At 40.3% G+C, this 17734-nt stretch overlaps 1 pseudogene; it reads right to left on the bottom strand.

The window, feature by feature from the left end:
- Nucleotides 1-12306: 12306 nt before the first annotated feature.
- Nucleotides 12307-15489, bottom strand: LOC122030002 (annotated as a pseudogene).
- Nucleotides 15490-17734: the final 2245 nt, after the last annotated feature.

The following is a 17734-nucleotide window of genomic DNA, read 5'->3' as shown; positions in this document are numbered from 1 at the left end:
TCATGATCTTTTTTATCGAAGCCTAATACAATTTTGCTTTATTCATAGTTCTCTTTTTAACTCCCTTGTCTCGATTGATATTGTAGTATGTCACCATCCATTTCTAAAAAGACTCACTCTTCTGAGCATTGCAAATTACTGAATCTTCACTTATGATTGTGTAGACTGCTATAAGGAGTTTATCATCTACTATTGTCCACATTATTTGCTTGCTATGATCACCATTCGATTCATTGTCCATCTCAATTGTTTGATCGAGAAAAATATTATCAAACCCTATTTGAGATGAGAATGAAGGAAATTATGAATCGGGGACTGCATGAGATGTTTCTATACCTTTATTACTGTCACTTGCATAACACTAGCTATCTCTATTCATTTAATTGAATCCCCATGATTGAAGCGGATTAATTCCATTAGATGGAGCTTATATGAAATATTGGTTATTCTGCTAATATTGTAGTGAACATGTATAAAATGAAGTTCAAGGGTCGCTACACGAAAATTTTGGGTAACTTTAGAAACTATGATAATATGGTAATGGATATGGGAAATGTTGAAAATTATGTAGGTATGTGTGCGAAATGGAAATAGAGGAGGTGTAGATTAGGATGAACTTGAAAATTTTCTTCACTTGAATTTTTGTCAATATTTGAAGAATTCAACAAATCTCCAAAATAATGATTGGAATTTCTATCTATTTCTCTCCAAATTTTTGATATGTAGTGGTTTTTTTATGGTGAAAAAAATAATGTACATATAGAAGAAAAAAATGAGTGTTGTCCAACATTTTAAAAATTGAACGTTAATCAAATTAATATCTGTTACTAACATTTACATTTAATTGTTTTATTTTAAAAAACAAGCAGTAGAGGTGGGCACTCTCGCCCACGCGCCTACATTGGGCTACTCAGATTTTTTTTTAAAAACAAAATTGTTAAAAAGAGAGAGAATTCACCTAGATATTTCAAATACCTCTAAAATATCCTCTTCCAATGGGGGATATTTAAGATAGGAGGATATTTAGAGAAATATCATCTCTAAATATTCTCACTGTGCCTTGAGCAAACTGAGTATAAAAGAAAAAGGGTGAATATAATCCGGAAAGAGATAAGTGAATTGGAACGAAGGATGCTGCTTTGGTCAAAGGATGCTTTGGATGGGATAAAACGTGGATTCTAGGTCAACCATGAGGGAGGTCAACGCATGGTGGAGGTCAACCGGACCTACCTAACCATAGGTCGATTCGATCGAATTCATAACTAGGTCAACTGATTACTCGTCGACTCGGTTACATGGCCATAAACTAGAATAGACCAATTTTGATTCAGATCCAAAAATAATCATTGAACTGATGACTAAACGGTGTTTTGTTTAAAGCCCCGCATGGTCTCCTGTAGCAGGGGATGGCCACGTGCAGTCGCTTGCACCAAGTGATGGCCCTTGCGCAATCGCTTGCAGTAGGTGATAATCGCCTATAGCAAGTGACGACCCTCGCCACCGCATGCCACAGATGACGGCCTCTTGCCGTGGGTGATAGACTCCTACCATGGGTGATGGCCTCCTAGTGAGGGCGACTGTTGGGACTGAAAATGGAGCTAGAGGGGGGGGGGGTGAATAGCTCAGCGTAATCTCGTGCTCGTCGTTGTTTGTTTCTTCAAAGATATGCAGCAGAAAATACAAAGAAAACAAACACACAACGCTAACTCTAGGGATTTACTTGGTATCCACCTTAAAAAGAGGTGACTAGTCCAAGGATCCACACACTCACGCACTCTCCACTATAAAAATACTCCTTCTCGGTAACTACCGAAGGTGGAGAAGCCGTACAACCTCACAATACAACAATGAGAAAGAAAAAAGCAAAATACAAATGAATCTTATAAGATTACAATGAAAACCCTAGCTTCTTCTTCTTCTTGTTGCAACTTGCCTCTTAACTTGGATGAGCCTCCAAGAACCATCAAGAACTGGCGGTGAGGAAGAAAAGATCGCTATGGAGAAGTTCTGTGATCGCCTGTGGAGAAGAGAGGAAGTCGTATGTAGAAAAATGCTCGCCAACGGATTTATCTGTGCCAATGGTCAAATTCCAATCGATTGGATTGCTCCCAATCGATTGGGGAGGCTTTAGATCGATCGGTTGATCGATCCAGAGCACCTTTGTGCTCTTGGAATCGCCCTGAATCGATTACCCGATCGATTCAAGGCTTCTTGAGCGATTTCCAGCGCTCCAATCGATCGGCCGATCGATTAGAGGTTTCAATCGATCAATTGATCGATTCAGAAGCTCACTGTTTGCTCAAAAACTCTCCCAATTGATTGACCAATCGATTGGGAAAGTTTCAATCGATTACCCAATCGATTCAGCCCATTTCTGCACAAAATCACGTCGCCCAATCGATTGAACCCCCCAATCGATTGGCCAATCAATTGGAAAATAGAAAAATGGATAGAGCTTGAAATTAGCTTCGTTTCACATCCAAGATCACCTCATTCCGATATCCGAGTCAAAAGTTATGGCCTTCGGAAGCTCACTACGTCTGAACTTTCTAGTTCCATGCCAACTCCCTATTGGACTTACGACCGCTGAGAGTTCGATCAACTTTTGACCCATCTAGACTTTCTCCTTGTGCCAAGTGTTCGGTCAACCTTGACTCACTTGTACTTATCATCTCGTGCCAAGTGTCCAGTCCTCCATGACCCACTTAGACTTCCTTCTACCAGATGTCCAATCACCCTTGACTCATCTGAATTTCCTCGTCCCTAGCTTCACTCACCAGGTCTTTCCATTGCCCGGCTTCACTCATCGGGACTTTCCCTTGCCTGGCTTCACTCACTAGGACTTTCACTTGCCTGGCTTCACTCACCAGGACTTCTACCTACCTGGCTTCACTCACTAGGACTTTCCCAACTACCCGGCTTTACTCATCGGAATTTCACCTAGCTTCACTCACTAGGATTTCTCAACTGCCCGACTTCACTCACCGGGATTTGCACCTAGCTTCACTCACTAGGATTTTCATCTACTTGGCTTCACTCACCAGGACTTCCCACATGGACGATTGCACCTGCAATCTCCACGACCTGTCAGTCTCCATGTATTGTCTTAATGTATTGTCAAACATCGAAATTCAAACTTGAGCCAACTCAAGCTTACTCAACCAGGTCAACCTTGACCTAGGGAATGTTGCACCAACAATCTCCCCCTTTTTGATGTTTGACAATACCTTTAAGTTAGACTAATCTCATGCCAATGTATGAATGAGGGTTCCCTTCATTCTTCCCCTTTCCTAGAGGGCACAAACTTCCTCTTTAGGTAATGAAGACCTAACTTAACCATACATTCTCCCCCTATTGGCATACATCAAAAACTCTCCCCCTGAAGAGTTACCCAACGTTGTTCACAACTCAATAACGAAGGTCTCATACCCTTCATTATTTTTAATACTCATCCTTGACCATATACCACTTGAATAATGAAGATATTCACTCTCCATTGTATTCAAATGCCCAACCTTGAACATTTTCGCAAAAGAAAGTTAACTACCTTCCAAGGTATATGAAAAATAAATTTTCATGTCCTTAAAAAGTAACTCCCCCTAAAGATATGACCGTAACTCCTGTCATTGCACCAATAATGATTTGGAACTCCTAAATCTTTAGGAAACCCAAATTTAGAAGTTTTGAGGTTCAAAAATTCAATATTGAAATCAAACCTCAACCTAAACCTCTACTTAGTCTTCCTCAACTAATCCATCCTAGTTTTCATTATAAAAACTCCCCCTAAATGAGTGCAAATGTGTTCCAAGGGGTTAGGAATGGTTACCTAGACCATAAATAGTTTAAATCACTGAAAACAAGCTTTCCCAGCTGAAATCAGTGATTTAATCGATCAATGGATCGATTCAAACTATGTGGATCGATCGGTGGATCGATCCAACAATCTTCTGCTTGCGAGAAACACACCCTCAATCGATCGCCCGATCGATTGAAGGGTCTCAATCGATCGGGCGATCGATTGAAGGTCTGAAGTTGCTGAAAGTTCATTTCAGTCAACTTCAGAAACCCCTAGAAAATTCTACAAAATTATAAAAATCATGAAAATCGTTGTAGACATTATTTAGGGCATATATTATCATGGAAAAATAATTTTCTAAGAAAATACTTCATATTTTCAAATATTGACACAGACTTGAAAACTTATAAAAACTTTAGTGTTTTCTTCCAAGTTTATGCCTAACTATTCAATGATGATTACTATCAAAAGATAGCCTTCACCAAGGTTTTCCAAAAGTATTTTAAAATCATTTTCAAAACCAATATCCAACCATGTTCCTTGGGCTTAATGCACATGACTTGTACATTAGCTTTCCCAATGATTGGAAAACACATAACTATGTATTTTGATGAACTTAAAACTCAAAAAAATGCACTAAACCAACATCTTGAGTTTTGTTCATCATCCTAACATCTCACTTATATTTAATGTATACGAAACCACATACAAGTTACCTTATAGTTCTTTGATGAGATGTAAATCTTGGTTTTGCCCTAAACTAGGGATCATGCATATCTACCTAGGCATTTTTGAAACTATGAACATCCACCCAGGATGTTACTTGTTAGTGAATGTCATTAGTCCTTAATTGCAAGAAATAAACTAATGCATGAAAATTTTATGGCATACATCAAAGATAAATAATTTTCAAAAGAAAATTTCCTATAACTACATGATGTATGTATGACATGACATGATATTTTTGTATTTTTCATAATAAAACATGAATGCAAAAACAAATAAATAAATATGATGTCATGACATATGATAGGCAAACAAGACATGACAAATTAGCACATATACAATACCTAGATTACCTATCTAAGTATCCTTAACCTTAGCTAACTTTAACAAATTTGAAACCTAGATTGCCCACTATTTCCCAAGAGAATGCCAAAGTCTAATTTTGACATTTCTTTTTCTTTTCTTAATTTGTGCCAATTCAAATTAAGCATATTCCTCAAATTTTGGCACAATTTTCTCCTTCAAGGAGTAATCATCGAGATTAAGTTCCAAGTAAGGGCTCTGATACTAGCCTTTACTCCTTAAGAACATACTAAAATCTCAACTTGGTAGTTCTTTATAATTTTTCCAATTGTGCCGATTTAATTTAAAATTGAATTTTCAAATTATGGCACATTTACTCTTCCAAAGAGTAAATGAAACTCCACTTCATTTTCAAAGGTTGATAATAACCTTGAAAATGCTCTCCGAGTGTCAACTTCATCAAAGTTGGGTTAACTACCCTCCCAATTTGAGTTGACACTCTCTAACCCATCTAAGGGGTAGAGAAAATACTCCTAGAAACCCAAAATCTATTGGCGTTCCTTGGATGCTCTAGGTACTCACTAGGGATAACTTCTCTAGACACCTTCCTAGTGACCTTGTTTGACTTCTTAGAAGCCTTGGTCACCTTTTCTAGGTCAACTCTAGGGATTTCTTCCCTTGTGACATTCTTAGTGACTTTCTTAGACTTCTTAGAAGTCTTAGTCACATTTGTTGTAAAAATACTCTTAGGGGTAACTTTCCTTGTATTTTTGACTTGACCACTAGGCCTAGGGTTAGTCCCATAGCTATATGGAACCCTATGGTAAGAAGGCACATCCTTTTTGATTTTAGGTTTGTATCCTAAACCTCTATTACCCTTGGATGACCCTTGTTGTCCTAAACCTAGATTTTGCTCATTTTACCCTTTTAAGATATTTTCCATCCTTTTTAGGGTTTTTTCTAATTTATCAAGTCTTGACCTAAAGACTTGATTTTCTCTCATTAAATCCTTAGTTTTTCATTTAATCCTTGAGCATTTTTATTTTTAGGCTTGTAACTAAAATCTTTAGAATTCTTGTCTAAATTTTTATCTACCTTCCTAGACCTAGGTATGGTAGTTTTAGCATGAAGAACTACATGTTTTTCCTTAATGCTATCATGCTTCATATTTTTATGGTAAATAGCATTAAAATGATAAAAATTGGAACTAGCATGCTTTTTACCATTATTTAAGGGGATAGACTCAATAAATGATACTTTTCGTTTTACCTTGGAGGCTCCCCCTTGATCCATGCTTCCTCCTTTAGCTTTGACCGCTTTCTTCCCCTTAGGACATTGGCTCCGGTAATGTCCTTTTTGATTGCAAGAGAAGCACACAATGTGCTTCTTGCTCTTCTTTGTTGTGGGGATAGTCTCCTTGAGCTTCACCTTGCCCTTTAGTGCCACTTGGCCCTTCTTCTTAGCCAATTTGGGGCACTTGCTCTTGTAGTGCTCATGTTCCCTACACTCAAAACATATAATATGATTTTTATTCTTAATTGAAACATTTATACCTTCATGTGTAGGGATGACATCTTCTCCTTTTGATCCGGATGTAGAGGCTTCTTCTTGATCCGGCAATAATGATCCACGCTCCCCCTCAATCCTAGAGGTGGAGGCTTCTTCGTCTTCATCCTCGGATGTTGAACATCTCTCAACTTCCGAATCATCATGCACATGAAATGAGTAAACTCCTTTGTCTTTACCTTCGTGCTCTATTGAGGATGGACTTTCTTCTTCTTCCTCCGGTGTTGAGCACCTCTCAACCTTGGAGTCCTCTTCTTCTTCTTTTTGGTCTTGATTCAATGAATCACCCTCATTTGATTTTTCTTGGATTGGTACAGTGGAGGGTTCTTCATGAAGTTTTGTCAATTTGCTCCATAGCTCTTTGGCATCTTCAAATTCTTCAATTTTCTCCAAGATGTTGCTCGGCAATAGATTGACCAAAAGCTTGGTCACTTTGTCATTAGCCTCACACCTTTGGATTTGTTCTTGGCTCCACTTTCTCCTCTTGAGAATTTTGTCCTTTGAATTCTTTGGAGCTTCGAAGCCTTCCATTAGAGTAAACCATTGCTCTATCTCCATCATAAGAAAATTTTCAATTCTTAATTTCCAAGAATCGAAACTCGTGGATGCATATGGTGGAGGCACCCTTGTGTCGAATCTGAGTCCATCTCGGAATTCCATCTTAAAGTTGAGCCTTTTGATGAAGTTTTCGACTTGTAGAATTGCTCCAACCTCTTCACCCTCTAGCTTTTTGCTCCTTCCAGCGATGATTCCGGTGAAGAGCGACCTCGCTCTGATACCACTTGTTGGGACCGAAAATGGAGCTAGAGGGGGGTGAATAGCTCGGCGCAATCTCGTGCCCGTCGTTGCTTGTTTCTTCAAAGATATGCAGCGGAAAATACAAAGAAAATAAACACACAACCCTAACTCTAGGGATTTACTTGATATCCACCTCAAGAAGAGGTGACTAGTCAAGGGATCCGCACACTCACGCACCCTCCACTATAAAAACACTCCTTCTCGGTAACTACCGAAGGCGGAGAAGCCGTACAACCTCACAATACAACAATGAGAAAGAAAGAAGCAAAATACAAATGAATCTTACAAGATTACAATGAAAACCCTAGTTTATTCTTCTTCTTGTTGCAACTCGCCTCTTGATTTGGATGAGCCTCCAAGGACCTTCAAGAACTGGCGGTGAGGAAGAAAATATCGCTGTGGAGAAGTTTTGTGATCGCCTGTGGAGAAGAGAGGAAGTTGTACGCAGAAAAACGCTCGTCAACGGCTTTATCTGTGCCAACGGTCGAATCTCAATCGATTGGATTGCTCCCAATCAATTGGGGAGGCTTTGGATCGATTGGTTGATCGATCCAAAGTGCCTCTGTGCTCTTGGAATCCCCCTGAATCGATTACCCAATCGATTCAAGGCTTCTTGAGCGATTTCCAGTGCTCCAATCGATCGGCCGATTGATTAGAGGTTTCAATCAATCAATTGATCGATTCAAAAGCTCACTGTTCGCTCAAAAACTCTCCCAATAGATTGACCGATCAATTAGGAAAGTTTCAATCTATTACCCAATCGATTCAGCTCATTACTACACAAAATCGCGTCGCCCAATCGATTGACAAACCCCTAATCGATTGGTCAATCGATTGGAAAGTAGAAAACTGGATAGAGATTGAAATTAGCTTCGTTTTGTATCTGAGATCACCTCATTCCGATATCCGAATCAAAAGTTATGACCTTCGGAAGCTCACTACGTCTGAACTTCCTAGTTCCATGCCAACTCCCTATTGGACTTACGACCACTAAGAGTTCGATCAACTTTTGACCCATCTAGACTTTCTCCTTGTGCCAAGTGTTTGGTCAACCTTGATCCACTTGGACTTATCATCTCGTGTCAAGTGTCCGGTCCTCCATGACCCACTTGGACTTCCTTCTACTAGATGTCCGGTCACCCTTGACTCATCTGGATTTCCTCGTGCCTAGCTTCACTCACCAGGTCTTTCCATTGTCCGGCTTCACTCACCGGGACTTTCCCCTGCCTGGCTTCACTCACTAGGACTTTCACTTGCCTGGCTTCACTCACCAGGACTTCTACCTACCTGGCTTCACTCACCAGGACTTTCCCAACTACCCGGCTTTACTCATCGGGACTTTCACCTAGCTTCACTCACTAGGACTTCTCAACTGCCCGACTTCACTCACCGGGACTTGCACCTAGCTTCACTCACTAGGATTTTCATCTGTCTGGCTTCACTCACCAAGACTTTCCACACGGGTGATTGCACCTGCAATCTCCACGACCTGTTAGTCTCCATGTATTGTCTCAATGTATTGTCAAACATCGAAACCCAAACATCAAGACTCAAGCTTGAGTCAACTCAAGCTTAGTCAACCAGGTCAACCTTGACCTAGGGAATATTGCACCAACAGTGACAACCTCGCGTGATTGCCTACCAAGGGTGGTGACCTTGCACGACCAGAGGATGTGGCCCCATGCTAGAGGTCAGTAGTGGGGATCGTGGTTTTCTTTCCTCTATGTTCTTTTACTCAATGGATTTTTTTTCCCATCTCTATTCTTTCACGAGATGAATGTTTTATTCTTCTATTTTCTTTCACTCAGATTTCTTTTCCATTACCTTTCGTTGGGATTTTTTTTTCTATTGTAAGCCATCACGAATCATGAACCGTCTCAAACCGTCGTGAACGTGAATCAATTTTGAACTATGGTCAGTTCTACCTACACCGAGTGTTGACTTCCAATCATTGTCTACCTTAACTCACAGTGCAAAATTATATGATATAATACTATATATATTGATGTAGGGAATATTAGAAGTCTCCACATGCAATAGCGAAGTCAAGTTCAAGGCTACCCGGGCTATAGCTTGGGGGCCCGATGGTAGTCAGAGAGAAAAACCCCTAAATTTACCTTGAGAGAAAGAAAGAAAATGCGAGAGAAGGAGGGAGCAGCCGAGTGATGGCGTCGGTGTAACCCACAGCCCAGGTAGATCACCCGAGCTAGGTCCACTAGTGTCCACGTGTCCAAGAAAGTTAAGGGTCAACACTGAGATGGGGAGCAAAGTCAAGATAGGCAGGATCATCTCTCACTTTGCATATCTGATACAGTGCTCCATTGATTCAACACCACTGACCCTATCAGCTCGACCTCACCAACCGGATGCTCAAGGTCCTCCCCGTTCGACCCTATCGACCGGACGCTCATGCTCCTCTCTGCTCAACCCTGCCAATCGGATGCTCAAGCTCCTCTCCGCTCAACTTTACCGACTAGACGTTCAAGTTCCTCTCCGCTTGGGTGATCTCAGTCATCCAGAATAGGGCTCACCCGAACCCAAGTTCCGGCCTTTTCCTCGAGCAGCCTTCCTTCCCGGTTTTTCGTCCCTCGAAAGTCGTGTACGTTCTTCTCGTCCACCGGTGTACTCTTCCTCGGTCACCTCGTCCCTCGGACGCACCGAGCCCATCGGCTCTCTCCCCGTGCCATCCTTCTCGTTAGCCGCGTCTTCCACTCGACTTCCTGTGTTCCTAAGCTCCTGCACACTTAGACACTAGGCTTAGATAAAACAGGGTCTAACTTAACTTATTTGATCACATCAAAACATCTTGGGATTCCAACATGTGAAAGTCCTGGTGAGTGAAGCCAAGCATGTGGAAATATAGTTGGGTCAAGGTTGACTAGACACTTAGTGTTAGGAAGTCCAAGTAGGTCAAAGGATTAACCGGATACTTAGCACATGGAAATCCAGGTGGGTCAAGGTTGACCGGACACCTGTGTTAGGAAGTCCAAGTAGATCAAAGGATTGACAAAATACTTGGCACGAGGAAATCTAGATGGGTCAGGGTGACCGGACATCTGGTGGAAGTCCAAGCGGGTCATGGAGGACCTGACATTTGACATGAGACGGTAAGTCCAAGTGAGTCAAGGTTGACTGGAGACTTGGCATGAGGAGAAAAATCTAAGTGGGTCAAAGGGATTGACCGAATACTTGGTAAAGGAGTCTTAGTAGGTCAAGGTTGACCTGATGCTAGGCATGAGGTTCCAACAGACCACGGTTGATCGGATGTTGGAATTGGGGACCCTAGACTTGGTTTAAGCAAGTCAAGGGGAGACCAATCGATTAACCGATCGATTGAATAGTGGTTCAATCGATCAACCAATGGATTAGTATTGTGCTGCGACAAGCAGCGGCCCAATCGATCGGTCGATCGATTGGGAGCCTTTGTCATAGGCACAGAACGCTTCCCAAACGATCAGCCGATCGATTTGGCACCTCCAATCGATCGGCCGATCGATTGGGGGTTGGGCTTTCTCGCGCGATCGCGAGAAAGCCTGAATTGATCGGTCAATCAATTTAGGCGTTTTCCAAAGAGCACATAAGAAGGCTAAATCGATCAGCCGATCGATTCAGCCTCCCCAATCGATCAGCTGATCGATTGGGAGGTGACCGTTACGCAGGATAAAGCCGTTGGCGAGCGTCTTTCTCCGCACTTCTTCCACTCCACTTCCAACGATCACTCTCAGAGATTCACGCCAATTTTTGAAGCTTTCTTGGAGCAAAGTGTTGCTACACTTCCAAGATCAAGAGGCATTCCACACAAGAAGAAGAAGCTAGGGTTAGGGTTTCATGTTGTAAATCTTGTAAGATTTTACTTGTATTTGTTTTCCTTTTCTTTCTTCTTGTATTGAGAGTTTGTACAAGGCTTCTCCGTCTTTGGTAGTTACCGAGAATGAGTGTTTTGATTAGTGGAGTGTGTGTCGCGTGTGGATCCTTGGATTAGTCACCTCTTCTTGAGGTGGATACCAAGTAAATCTTATTGTTAGCATTGTGAGCTTGTTGTGAAGACTATCCGCTGCAAATCATCATCAAAGAAGCAAGCAACAAGCGCGCAACGAGCTATTCACCCCCCCCCCCCTCTCTAGCACTAAACGACCCTAACATGACCTACCTTGGACTTTAACTGGCACCCACTCCGATCTGTTGACCATCGGACCCCATCTGAGGGCTCTTCATTATTCGTCATATCAGTATCGATTCAGGCTAGAAATCGTGAATGACTGAGCCATTAGAGATTTTGCCAAGACCAAAGGGGTGATTTCGAAGGATTGAAGGAGAGTCAATTGCAGGATGAAGGATTCAACAAGAGAGATTAAAATGGTGGTCAAAGCAGACCTTGGTGTGACCACTCCAAAGTTTAAGTTAATACAAAGCTAGTTGGAGAAGAAATAAGGAAGAGTCTAGATGAGGATACGTATGTGCGCGTACCTGTGCCTGTGGAAGTAGACTCCCTTTTATACTCTCTCCTAAAAGAGAGACATGAAATCCCACGTTTAGGTCGTGGGGTTGTCGTGTAGGCCCACATGCCCCTAATAGCTCCATGTCCTCTGCTTATTGCAGTATCCACATTTCCCACAATGGTGGACTAGTAACAACATCCGGAGGTATATGGAAGGGGTCGAGCCAAAGGAGGTCGGACGTGGTTGAGCTGAGGGAGGTCGGGCGTAGTCAAGTTGAAGGAGGTCAAACATGGCCTAACTGAGGAGGTATGCCATGGATGAATTAAAGGGGTCAGATGTGGCCAGACTGAGGAAGTCGGGGATAGTTGAACTAAGGAGATCGGGTGTGGTCGAGTGGAGGATGCTAACAGGTCAGCTCGGGCTGAGCTTTCCGAGTGAGATTACCTAGCCGAAGTAAGTTTGGAGGCAAGCCTAACTTCAGTTGGGGGTCAATCTGACTCACCTAGATCTGAGCTTCTTAGGCTCGATTGGCTGGGTGAACCCAACTTACCTCGGGATCACCTTTGATGAGGCTTGATTTGACTCAAGCAAATTTGACATATTCGACTTTGATTTACAGATTAACATGACTCTTGACTCTACTGGCACATGTCAGTGTCCTTTGGGTGTTCGGATTGTAAATGCAATTTGTGGAGTAATTTTGATTGATTTCCTCATTGTCTATATTCACATCGCACTCATACAAGGGAACATACACGGATACAAATGAGTGATTGTACGAGGATGGAGAACGATTCTTATGATAACCCTTCGGATGAATAATTTAAAAGAGGTTACAAATACTCATGTGTACTATTTTATCTTGGAGGAGTTAGGAAAGGCTTGAAGCATAGGAGGAGGCCTGTCAATTCCACCAGGTTCAGAATGAAGAAAACAATCTGATCACCAGGAAATAAAATGGCATGTTGGCGTTTCTGTGCCCAGGAAAATATGACACCCCCAGCTGCAGGAGCAATTGCTTTGAAAAGGGACATTGCAGTCACAGATATCCCATTTGCAGCTCCTCTTTGTTCTTGAGGCACCGAGTTGTTTTGCAGAAGGAATAGGCTAGTAATGATGATCATAGAAAGAACATTCTTCAGCAGAGATGCGAAATTCACGATGACCTTGAGTGGAAGCCCTGATATACTTGACATAAATGGATAAGCGGCAAGCAAAGGCATAGACAAAACCTGCATTTTGGAAAATAGTGTGCATCAAGAATAGATGAAAGATGATCTTTGGCTCTAATGAATGAAGGAATATGTGAGTAAGTGATAGTTACTGCAGCTACACGAATCGAGTTGATGGATCCGAGGAGCCTCTCAATTGGAGGATAAAGAAAAACTTGGAAAATTAGAAGACCAAAACCTGAAATATCCATCATGTTTTGAGGCATTATCGACTGTAAGTCTAAGAAATGTGCTAATTTACTGGGCACCTGAACTTGCAAGCACCACACCAACATCTTGAGATGAAAAGCTCAGTCCTCCATAGCTTTTATCACTAATGGCCCATAATGAGAATATCTAACAATAGTTCAGCAATGGGTGGTGGAATTAGTTACGACCAAGAAAAGTCATATGTGCCGAAAAAGAACTAAAATATAGAAACCTTGAAGAAGGTTGTTGGCAACACTTGAAAGAATCTATAACTTTTGTTTGGACAACAATTACCTCACTGTAAGCCGTGTCATGAAGAGAAAAAATACAATAAACAATGATCGATGACATCAATGGCCAGTTCTTGAGTAAGTTCTTTGAAGGAGCATCATTTTTCTCAAATTCACCATGTCCTCTTAAGCCAGAGCTGCATATAGATGTTTCTACATCTTCAGTTGCTACATCCGCCATGGTTTGCGGATCATGGTTGTGCAGTGTCTCCTATGCGATTATTTGAGGGAGTCATCAGTTTAGCTAATCTTAAACAAACACATATTTCTGCTGATATATGTTGGTCTAAATAAAAGTTAAACTCACTGGAAGCCACAAAGAAGCTATAAAAACTCCAAGTGCAAGAAGTGAAATAAGAGCACAAGGCAAACAGTAAGGAAACCTACAAAATATTGTAATACACTGTACACTGATCACGTCCAAAAATTAAAGGAAACGAAATTTGAGTTATGAAGGTCAAGTGCTTATACCTTGCAAAGAAAGAACCTTGGGAGAATATTTTGGGATATTTTTCTGCAGGCTGACACCATAGAACTAAATCACAACATAAGCATAAATAATGAGGTAAAAGACAACATTAATTTTAAGTTAGAAAATTTGCTAAAATAATCTGAATAAATGATTTCGGTTCATGCATAATTTGAAACCTTTTTGCAAGTCTAGAAGATCATATTTGAGTTATAGTTTTGCCATTTCAGCAGTGGTACTTGCAAAAGAGTAGGACTACAGCAAAAGTTTGAAGTGTTAGCACAAGCCATGAAAGAGCTCAAGTGACATAATAATTAGAAAGAAAGATGGCTTCCATCATCTACTTGTGGATTAAGTATAGGGAAAAGAATGTTGATCTATTTGATAAATTTTTCAAGAAGGTTATAGATTGATAGGGTTTGCAAGAAAGTTATGCATGGCACAATTCTTATTACTACGTCGTTAAATAGAACAACTATCACCTGAGCCAAAAAACCTCCCAGAGCAGGGCCAATGATCAAGCCTATGCCCCATGCCGTGGATACCTGAAAAAAAGAAACACCCATGAGCAATTATATTTTCTGAAAGACGCACGAAAGAAACTTAATCAATGTTGAAACGAATCAGCGACAAAGAAAATTACAAGAGATACTCCAAGAGATTGATGCTCTTCTCTACAAACTTCCACAGAATAAGCCTGAAAAATTGTTACAGTGTTTGGTTTTGTCATTCACAATATGCATGAATTCATCTATGCAAACTCAAGGATACAACATGAACACCTACCTTTATTGGTCCATTTACACCATTTAGTAATCCAAGTAGTAACCTTGTACTGATAGCCATCCAGTAACTTGTACTCAAACCAAAGAGTGAGTTGAAAAGGACGCTGAAGAAACAAGGCAATAAATAAAATGTGGAAATAAATAACAGAAATTGGTTTCCCAGACCAACACCGGAAAGATTGAATCTACTAACACAGAGAAGATGCTGATAAGTATAACTGGTTTTCTTCCATATTTGTCAGCAACTATTCCCCATAACATGGAAGTAGATGCCCTTCCAACCATAAACGAAGCTCCTTAATTCACAAAAAGGAAACAACACACAAAATAGACTCCTTATGAATTATGATGGTCCATTATTAAACAAATAAAATGCAGAAATCAGTCATCTTGTACTGTTGCTGTAAATCTCACCAACAAAACCTGCGTAGAACCCAATATCTTCCTCTCTTTCTGCAACATGCAAGTCTCTTATCTATGAAGAAGCAACATGCAGCAGGAGAGAGTCGACATTGAAAAATAGAAGAGAAAACGACGGCATAGGTAACACAACTTTACCCTACCATGAAGTACAAGAAGGGAAACAATGATAATATTGGCAGAGCTGAAATCAGAAAAGGGAAAAATAGAGATTAGAAAGAAGAAAAAATTCCTGCATATCATCAAATTCCTGGAAGGAAAAGTACAAGTTTAAAAATACATATATACCTGTGCAGAGGGTAACTATCCACACATAGAAAAACTCTTTGTAGGGAATCCCTGGATTACTTTCCTTCTTCCTGTCTTGCTTGCATCCTGGACAATCATCGAAGAAATAAACCTTGGGGTTCAACAATGGTTCCCTGTTCTCTGACATTTCTGCCTGAGACAATATCACATCAAAGCGCATGAGTTCTCATCCAACTCTTTATAAGTTCAAAGAGAAAATTAAAAAGAGGAGAGGCGTGCAGAAACAGATCAAATCTTCTGTCCCGAAACTCTCCCTGTCCCTCTGTCCCATGCAGAAAATGACAACCGACTCGTGAGAAATACGTGACGAAGGTGGAAACCAAAAGAACGATTCACCTATAGGACAATAGGGATCGGTCTGTGGACCGATCAACCTATAGGTGGATCGGTCGACAGACCGATCCCTATTGTCCTATAGACCGATCCTCTGGACCGATCAGGACATATCCTGATCGGTCTGGGAGGCTTCTGATCGGTCTGTGGACCAATCAGCCTATAGGTGGATCGGTCCACAGACCGATCCCTATTGTCCTATAGGCGAATCGCTCTTTTGGTTTCCGCCTTCATCACGTGTTTCTCACGAGTTGGTTGTCGTTTTCTGCGTGGGACAGAGGGACAGGGAGAGTTTCGGGACAGAAGATTTGATCTCGTGCATGGAGGAGAAGATGCGTTGAGAAAGCGACGGAGGCTCGGTTTAAATTGCACCGTCTATCTTTGGTTATAATATTATGTAAATTGCTTTTCCCCCTCCCCTGACACGCGCATCTCCCTAGACCTGACCACGGTTCAGAACCGACGGTTCGACGGTTCGGAACCGCCGGTTCGACGGTTCCAAGCAGGTCGACCCTTAACCTTAACCGCCCAAGACGGTTACGGTTCACGGTTCAGAACCGCCGGTTCACGGTTCGGTTCACGGTTCGTCACGGTTCAAGATTAATATGTTAAAAAAAATTAAAAATTAAAAATTAAACATTAAACATTAAAAATTAGAAATTAAAATTTATTAAACAAAGGACTTGCACTTATTTAAGTTGCCTACGTATCCCTTTAGGGGAATCAAAGCCCACGTAGTTCTTTTACATTTTTTATCCTTTTACATTTTCATTCACTTCCATTTCCTGTTCCTGTCGTATTTGTTCCTTCAGTATCAAAATCTTCAACTTCGTCATCTGAAAGTTGCATTCCTTGGATTCTTTTCTCCGCTCTGGTCCAATCGTCCAGTAATGCTTGGGCTTCCAAGGAGTCGGGAGACAAAGTTGATCGTCGTTCATCTAATATGTTTCCGCCGGCACTGAACGTCTGCTCCACAGCAACAGTTGACACTGGACAAGCTAAAATTTCTTTTGCGATCACGGAGAGAACGGGAAAGCTTTGAGCCTTCTGTGACCACCACTTTAAGATATCGAAGTTTTCGCTATCTGCTTCATTAAAATCAAAAGAAGTCGTAAAATAATTCTCAAGTTCCTGTGTGGAACTTGAGGATCCTCGTGGACGTTTTGTCCGTTCTTTTAATAAGAGTTGTGCTTTTGTAAGTTTTAAATTACTACTAGTAGTTTGTTGAATTTCAGAAATATTAATTTGTGTTCCATATTTTGCATAATATTGATTATAAATATCATATAAATAAATTCTAACATTATATATAATATTAACTGGATCAGGAGAAGAAGAATCTTTAATTGGAATTAAAGCGCCATAATATAAAGTTAACATTTCTTGTAAAACTTCTAATTTAAATCTAGGATCTAAAGCAAATGCAATTAAATAAATTTAAGGAATTAAATAAAAATATTTTTCCCATTTAGTTTTCATAGCTAAGATACAATGAGATAAAAATTCATTATTAATATGTTCATTTAAAACTAATACTATATTAGAAAATTTTTCTAAAACTAATTGAGCAGTAGGATAATAAACACCGGAAAGTTGTTCGGTTGCATCATTAAATACTTTTAAAATTTCACAAATACTACTACAAATATTCCATTGTTGTGAAAATAAATATATATTAGTATTAGTGTTTTGTGCAAAAAATGAACATAATAATTCTTTTTATTGAAATGAATCTTGTAATAATTGGTATGTTGAATTCCAACGTGTTGGTACATCACGTGGAAATTTTTAGGTCTCATTCCATTAATTTTACAAAACCTACCCCATTGTTTCATTATAGATGGATGAGACCATAAATAAGAAATTACAATTCTAATTGGTTTAATATAACTTTCTAAAATTTTTAAACCATCTTGAACACATAAATTTAAAACATGGCATACACAACGAATATGAAAAAATAAACCTCCAATAATAGGTTGACAAACAAATTTTAGATCATCTATACAAGCGGTATTAGAACTAGCATTATCTAATGATATTGAAAATATTTTATGAGTTAAACCATATTCTTCTAAA

Source organism: Zingiber officinale, chromosome 10B (assembly GCF_018446385.1).
Source record: "Zingiber officinale cultivar Zhangliang chromosome 10B, Zo_v1.1, whole genome shotgun sequence".
Classification (NCBI taxonomy): Eukaryota; Viridiplantae; Streptophyta; class Magnoliopsida; order Zingiberales; family Zingiberaceae; genus Zingiber; species Zingiber officinale.
This window is presented reverse-complemented; position numbering and strand designations above follow the sequence as displayed.